Source organism: Myotis brandtii, unplaced genomic scaffold (assembly GCF_000412655.1).
Source record: "Myotis brandtii unplaced genomic scaffold, ASM41265v1 scaffold317, whole genome shotgun sequence".
Classification (NCBI taxonomy): Eukaryota; Metazoa; Chordata; class Mammalia; order Chiroptera; family Vespertilionidae; genus Myotis; species Myotis brandtii.
The window spans coordinates 728,866-736,351 of record NW_005362155.1 but is presented as its reverse complement, the minus strand read 5'-3'; the positions used below and the strand labels follow the sequence as shown (position 1 = coordinate 736,351).

General features: G+C 57.6%; 1 protein-coding gene across 1 annotated transcript in view; it reads right to left on the bottom strand.

The window, feature by feature from the left end:
* GSG1L (GSG1-like) overlaps positions 1-5,770 on the bottom strand; it is a 109,132-nt gene extending 103,362 nt beyond the window's left edge. The window contains exon 1 of the mRNA XM_014542997.1: positions 5,723-5,770. The gene's annotated coding sequence lies outside the window, so the exon portion shown is untranslated. The remainder of the gene's footprint in view (positions 1-5,722) is intronic.
* Between the last annotated feature and the right edge of the window lie 1,716 nt (positions 5,771-7,486).

The window sequence follows — 7,486 nt, the reverse complement described above, 5'->3', positions numbered from 1 at the left end:
TGGGTGGCTCAGTTGGTTGGAGCATCGTCTCCTGCACTAGAAGGTTGCTGGTTGGGGCACATACGGGAGGCAACCGATCTATGCTTCTCACATCTATGTTTCTCTCTCTCTCTCTCTCTAAAAATCAATAAAAACATATCCTCAGATAGGAATTTTTTTTAAATTTCAAGACAGTGACAGAGAGCATTAAACCAATGCAGGCCCTCCATGCGCGGGACCAGGGTGACTGCACAGCCGCGTGCCCACGGAGCCGGCCCTGGCTCTGTCCCGACAGAGGTGCGGGTGGCGTGGAGGAATGCATTTCCTGTTTAAAACCTGTGCTTTTCACTGCTTGTCAGGTAGACCAATAAAATCACGTCAATGAAAACAAAGACACGTGACAAATAGGGTCACACATTCCCAGCGTGTCGCAGGAGAATGTGGGTGTGGGTGTGAGTGTGGGTGTGGGTGTGGGTGTGCCATGGTGAGTATTATCCTTAACCTGTGTCCCTGGCCCCCACATGCGGTCCTACAGGGCGTGCACTGCCCAGCCTACGCCATTCACACCGACCACAGCAGCAGGAGAATGTGGGTGTGGGTGTGAGTGTGGGTGTGGGTGTGGGTGTGGGTGTGGGTGTGGATGTGGGTGTGCCATGGTATTATCCTTAACCTGTGTCCCTGGCCCCATATGCGGTCCTACAGGGCATGCACTGCCCAGCCTACGCCATTCACACCAACCACAGCGGGAACGGTGAGCCCGGAGTCGCTCAGCCGGTGGCCTGCGCCCTGTACGCGGTGGCCCTGGTTTGCACTGTGTGTCTAACTACACTTGAAAGAATCACCATGTGTCTAAAGTGATGGCTGTTAGGGAATGCAGGGCCTTGGCCAAACGGATTTGCTGTGAATCCCAATCCAGGGAGAAATCCAGGAGGAATCAGCCCAGGGAAAGGCTTTCCTGGGACGTGAAAAGGAACCATCCTTCAAGTTCCTCAGACCCGGGGCAGCTCAGCCAGTCCCACCCGCCACGCGGCTGCAGCCTCCGCTCAGACGGGGACGAGGGCTGGATTCGAGTGCCCGAGGTAATTTCTCACCAGGAGTCAGATAAGACACAGAGTCATCTGGAAATTTAAATTACCACTGTTTACACGGAGCAGGCTCCTCACACGGAGAAACCGTTTCCAATTAGGAAGCACGCAGGCTGGTCGCCACCAGGGGCTGATGGGACACCCTCTGAGCGTGCGGAGGTGAGACGGCCCAGACACCTAATTACTTGGAAAGATAATCTTGAATAATTGGAATTAGAGCAACTAGAGCAATTATCAGCTGTTGTGATCTCCAGGGCAGCCCTCCGCCAGGCAGAGGGGTTCAATCACCTCTCATAAGAGCACGTAATTAGAGGGATCCAGAATGTCAGCACGGAAAGTGGCGGAACCAGCACTTCAAAAGGAGGGGGGGAGGGGGAGGTGGGGAGGGCCGAGTGTGGTGCTGAGAAACGGAGGCCAGAGGGAAGGTGGGAAGGACGTGGTGGGTGAGAAAGGATGGGTGGCGTTAGCAGGGCGGGTGGGTGCTGCTTAAAAGACTTCAGGAGCCTGGAGCCTGACTCTAATGTACACTTGCTGTGTGACCTTGAGCAAGGCACTTAACCTCTCTGGGCCCTACTTTCCTTCCACTCTTCAGTCACTCAGCAAATGTCCAAGGCACATCTGCCTGGGGCCCGGCACTGAGGGCGCCGGGTCTCACTCTTTTGCACGTGCCACTCATTCCCCAGGAATGACCTCCCCGGGAGCCCCTCGCCCACGAGACGAGACGGAATATCACTCCTCCTTCAGGACCTTCCCCACGTGGCCCCCTCCGCACAGCCCTCTGTCCCCCCGCCGGGCCCGACTCACGGAGGTGGCACTCCCCCTCCTGTCTGTCCCCCAGAAGGGGGCTCCTCAAGAGCAGAAGCTGTAGGTGACTCTCCTCCGGTCCTGGCCCCTGGCACACGCCCGGCAGGAGCTGCTGACCGCTGGCCTGAAGCAAGGTGACCGGAGGTCACTGCAGCCGGTTCCTGAAGGCAAGGCGGCTGTCTGCCTGCTCCCAGGACTGATCGGCACAGCTGGGGCAGCCTGTGGTGAGTTTACGGATAATGACCAGGAAATGATCTTCTGCGGGAGGACCCGAGCTTGGCCGCCTCCGCAGATGGGCCAGGGCCATTCAGGCGATGGACGGTCCCCCTCAGCCAGCGGCTGCAAGAGCGACCTCCATCTTGGCTGGGAATGGCAGGTGAGCGGGAACAGGGACCTGGGAACCGCTCTGTGCCCTGCACTGTCTGTCTCACTGGATGAAAGAGGCAGCGCTCCCCTGCTGCCAGGCCTGGACCACAGGCAGCTACTCGGTGACCTGGGAGCACAGAGCGGGAGTAACCGATTCAGCCTGCAGGCGAGGGGGCGCTTCGAGGAGCCAGGGCCTGTGGGTTGGCTCGTGCAAGTTGATAGAGTTCCCCAGGCAGCCAGGGGTGAAAGATCGCCCGGGATGGACGCGCAGGCACAGGGCGCCCTGGCCCCCGAGTGTGTGGGCTGCAGCCAGCAGGCTGGCCCCCTCGTAGCTCCCACATCAGAGTCTGGGCGGCTCTGGAAGCTGTTGCCATCCCCCTTCCCTGCTCAGCATGTTCTGATCTATGCACGTTTCAGTTCTATGGCATAAATCAATAAAATGCACTAAATAAATTAAGTGAGCAGCAGAACTGTAAATAGATTTCAGACGGAGAATAGAGAGGTTGAGGGACCCAACAAGAGACCGTTATAGAAACTGAAGTGAGAAATGACTCAGGCAAGACTCCGGATTGTGGCCAGGAGCCGCCACATTGTTACACGGCAATGCAACATCAAACAAATGAAACCTACAAGCCTCAGAGATTGTTCCGCAAAAATTGCCAGCTGGTGGCTGCCAGAAATCCCAGCGCGCTGGGCAGCGGGCGGGGAGCAGGGATGGCTTAGCACACAGCTCAGCCCAGGTGGGTTGGAGCAGACGGGGGCTTTAGAATCAGGGTCCAGGTTTTTGAACCCAAATGAGCTAACTCGTGTGTGTAACATGGCCCTGTTCCTTCTTCATTCATTCATTCAACAAACCTTCACTAAATTCTTGCTGTGTGCCAACCCATCTGGGGCACGGGAGCCACAGGAAGGACAAGAGCCAGTGCCTGTCCTCAGGGAGCGTCCAGTCTGCTGGCGGGGATGCCCTCAATGCAGCGTGACGGGTGCTAACAGGACCAGTCACAGTGGGTACCTCTGGGGTTCGGGGTGGCGTTTCAGAAGAGGTCATGTCTAAGCTGGGTTTTGAAGGATCAACAGAAGTTTGCAAGACAAACAGGTGGTGACGGCAGTTCAGGCAGAGGAAACAGCATGTGCAAAGGCGCAGGGGCTGAGAGACGATGGAGAGTTTGGGGGGTTTGCATGCAAGTGGGGAGGCAGATCTGGAGCACAAGGTCTACGTCATGGATGGTGAAAGGTGGAGTGACAAGCCCTGGGTCACGGAGGGCCATGACCGCCACATTAAAATGTCCTGGGTGAGGCTGGGAGCCATGAAAGGATTTTCATTTCCGAAAGATAACAAGAACTCGGGGTGGGAAAGTTTTGCTTTACTTTTTACTGACGTATCCCATATCCCATGTGTACAGAAAAGTGCGTGCACGGCAGGTGCGCAGCCTGAGGAGCTGGCACGAACTGAGCACAGCCGTGTAACCAGCACCCGGATTAGGGAACCGAGCGTTGCCCGCTGCCAGAGCCCTCCACACGCCGCCTTCAGTCACGCCCACTCTTCCAGGCAGCCACTGTCCTGATTTCTAACAGCAGAGATTCGTTCTGCCTGCTCCCAGCTTTACAGAAATGGGAGCATATAGTGTGTAGTCCTCTGAACCTGGCTTCTTTTGCTCAACATCTGTGCTGCTGGGGGCGGTGGTACACGGTTCATTCTCGGTGCTCCTCGGTCTCCACCGTGTTGACGGGCGTTGAGGAAATGCAATGAGGATGCTGCAGTGCAGCCTGGCAGCAAATCTGAATCATGGGAACTCAGTTCATTCATTCGTTCGTCCATCCATTCATTCACTCACTCACTCATTCATTCATCCATTCATTCATTCACTCACTCGTTCATTCATTCCTTCTTCATTCATTCATTCATTCTTCATTCACTCCCAGTGAGAGTCCATCTGCCTGTGAGGATACGCTTCCACCTGGGGCTTAGGAACCAGGAACTTCACACCTTGACAAAGCGTTACTGGGGAATCTGGTTACTATAACGGGAGGAAACCCAAACGTCTTCATGGGCTCTGAGCAGGGATCTGAGGTGCAGCCCAGTCCAGCAAAGGGGCATCTTGATTTGCGGCTGCAGCCCTTCCACCGTAGTGGACCCCGTGCTTAGCCATCCCCACTCCGGCAGGGCGGGCTTTCGCCTCGTTCGCCCTTGCTCCCGGACGCCCAGCCCAGAGCTGGTCACGTAGTTGGTGCTCAGGAGTGTACACTGGCTGCGCACAGAGGTGCTCCCCTGGGGCCTGGCGAGGGAATGAAGGTTTGCTACCTCACCCAGACGCTGTGGTCACTTTGGGGTGACAATGGCCAGGGGAGACCTTGACTAGCAGTTCAGGCAGAGGAAACAGCATATGCTCTTAGCGCGTCTCAAACACACGTGCACCCAAAAGCCTCGCTGGGCCAGTCCCAGCACAACCAGCTGCCAACCATCCTTGAGGCCTGTGGTCACACCCAGGCGGTATCATACGCTCTGTGCCTCAGTTTCCTCATCTGTAAAATGGGGGTTAAATGAGCCAATGTGGGTGGAGTTCTCAGAATGGTCCCCGGCACGTGGTCAGCATGGCATGGAGCCAGGCAGTGTTTGTGTCATGATCACACCCATACTTTGCAGACCAGGAGGAAGTCACAGAGCGAGCAGGTGCGGGGTGAGAGCCTGGGAGAAGGATGCTCTTCGCGGGAGAGCACGCCCGGGCTCCAGCACTGGCCCCGACTCCCTGTGGCCCTGAACAAGCCGCTCATCTCTGCCCTGTGAGCGGACAGTGTGGCGAGGGCACAGCGAGGGCCCCGCTCCCGCAGGAGCCTCTGGGAGGGCCAGAGCGGGAGGCCGGGGAGAGGCCACCCCACGGACCCCCAGGGAGAGCTCAGTGCTTGAGAGGCAGCGAGTCCAGGCCCAGCTTTCAGCAACTTGGCTGCAGGGCCAGCCCACTCAGCCTCCTGGTAAGCATTTTATAGACACGGCCAGAAGGTCCTCGGCGTGGCCGCCAAGCCCTGGAAGTGAAATTATGAAGCCAGTAAAACACAAAGACGCAACCCCTCCAGGCCGGGGGCCTCATAACAGAAGCAGGAATAGAGGTCTGGTGTTTCCAGAAGGAGGCACAGCAAGCCACCTGTCACCGTACATGGACACGGTGTACACACATCCACACACACTCACACGTGCACACACACATGCATGCTCACACGCGGACACAGTCCCAGCGTGCCCTGGAACGACGGGAGTGTGGTGCCTCTCAGCACCGCCCACGGGGCAGGGAGGGCAGGACCGTCTTCCTCTCCAGCTTCACCGATTGCGATTTCGGGAGAGATTTTGGGAGAAGCTCCGAGCCCTGCAGGGGTCCGCTGGGCCCCCGGCCAGGCGTGCTGAAGGAGCGCTCTCACGGGGCTGGGCACCCCCGGGCAGGGCCGTGTCTGGAGGGGAGGCCCACACGTGGAGCAGGGAGCGGGCCCACTCTTACCTTTCTCCGACGCTGGGGCCAGGTCAATGAAGCTACGGCATGTCTCACCTTAGAAAAGAAAAGAAGGCTTTTCAGAACATGAGAGGCAGGACGCTGCAGGCTGTCGCCGCCCCCTCCCGAGAGCCTGTGGACGAGGGGGCCCGAGCGTCTGCAACCCGAGTGGGATCTTTCTCTGGCCCTTATTCCTGGGAAGACCGTGTCCCTGCGGATATGGGCTGAGCAGCACCTGCGATGCCGCCTCCTCTCTCACCTCCCAGCCCATCCAGTCCTGTCTCTCCCATCCCCTCAAAGCCCTGTCCCTCCCACCATCCAGGCCCAGCAGGGCGAGGGCACAGCCCCTCAAGGGGCGCCAGGGCCTCTGTCCAATCCGTTCTCCGCACTGAAGCCGCAGGGATGTTGTCAAAACACAGCTCTGATCACATCCAACACACACGTGCATGCACACACAGACACACACGCATGCACACACCTGCTCAAAACCCTTTCATCTTTTCCCGAAGGATAAAGCCTGAATTGCTCAGGTGGACCCAGGACTGGCCCTCCACCCTCACCCCTACCTCCTTCCTCTCAGCTCCCGTGTCCTCGACTTCCCTCCCACCGCGAGGGCTTCACACACCTGCGCCCCCTGTCGCGACACGCTCCCCCTGTTACCAGCCCCCGCGGCACTGGCCTCCTGCAGGGCACCCAGTCACTGAGAATTCTTCCTGCGTGTGATTGGTGGGTGGACGGCCGCACGCTGTAGCCCCACAGGCAGGCGCCACGTCCCCAGTGCATCCCCAGCTCAGTGGATGGAACCCCACCGCCCAGGTGCTCCGGCCAGAGCCTCAATTTCTCTCTCCCTCACACCCCCACATGGCCTGTGGCTCCAGCTTCCCAGGACCCCTAGAACCCGACCACTTCGCATCACCTGCGCGGCCCAGCACCATCGTCTCCCACCCGATCATTGCAGTAGCCTCTGCCCGCGTCTCCCTCTTTCTTCCCTTATCCACACAGTGGCCAGAGGGTCCTGTTATAACCTGAGGTTATGTTGTCTCCGTTCAGAACACTCCTCTGATTCCTAATTCACTCGGAGTCAGAACCTGTGTTCTCACCGTGGCCTACAAAGCCCTGTGCAATATGACCCCCATCACCTCCCTGACTCCGTCTATATCTTCCCGCTGGGTCTCTCCACTCCAGCCACGATGGCCTCCTTGCTGATCCTCAAATTTGCCAGGCACACCCCTGCCTCAGGGCCTTTGCACAGGCTGCTGCTCCTGCCTAGAGCATTCTTCCCCCAGGTAGTGGAATGGTTTATCCTTCCTCTCTCTCCTCCATCACTTTCCTCTGATGTTGCCTTCTAGGGAGGCCTTTCCTAACCTGTCTAACGTTCCAATCTCCCCTGACACTCCCCATCTCTTCCCACCGGACCCCTATCACCTCGAGTAGTGCCTGCTACATAGTGAGTGCTCAATCAATATTTATTGAAGGGGCATATGAATAAAGGAACAAATGAATAGATGAACAAACAGGAAGTGAATGAATGAATGCCTTGCACCTAAACGTTGTGCCTGTTAAGAAACTTCAGTTCTTCAGTCTTGCCTCCGAGGCCTCCTTGATGCCCAGCCCTGTGCTGGCCACCAAGGATGCAGTGAGAGTAAGACATGGCCCAGCCTCCAGACCAGCGGTTCTCAACCTGTGGGTCGCGATCCCTTTGGCGGTCGAACGACCCTTTCACAGGGGTCGCCTAAGACCATCCTGCATATCAGATATTTACATTACGATTCA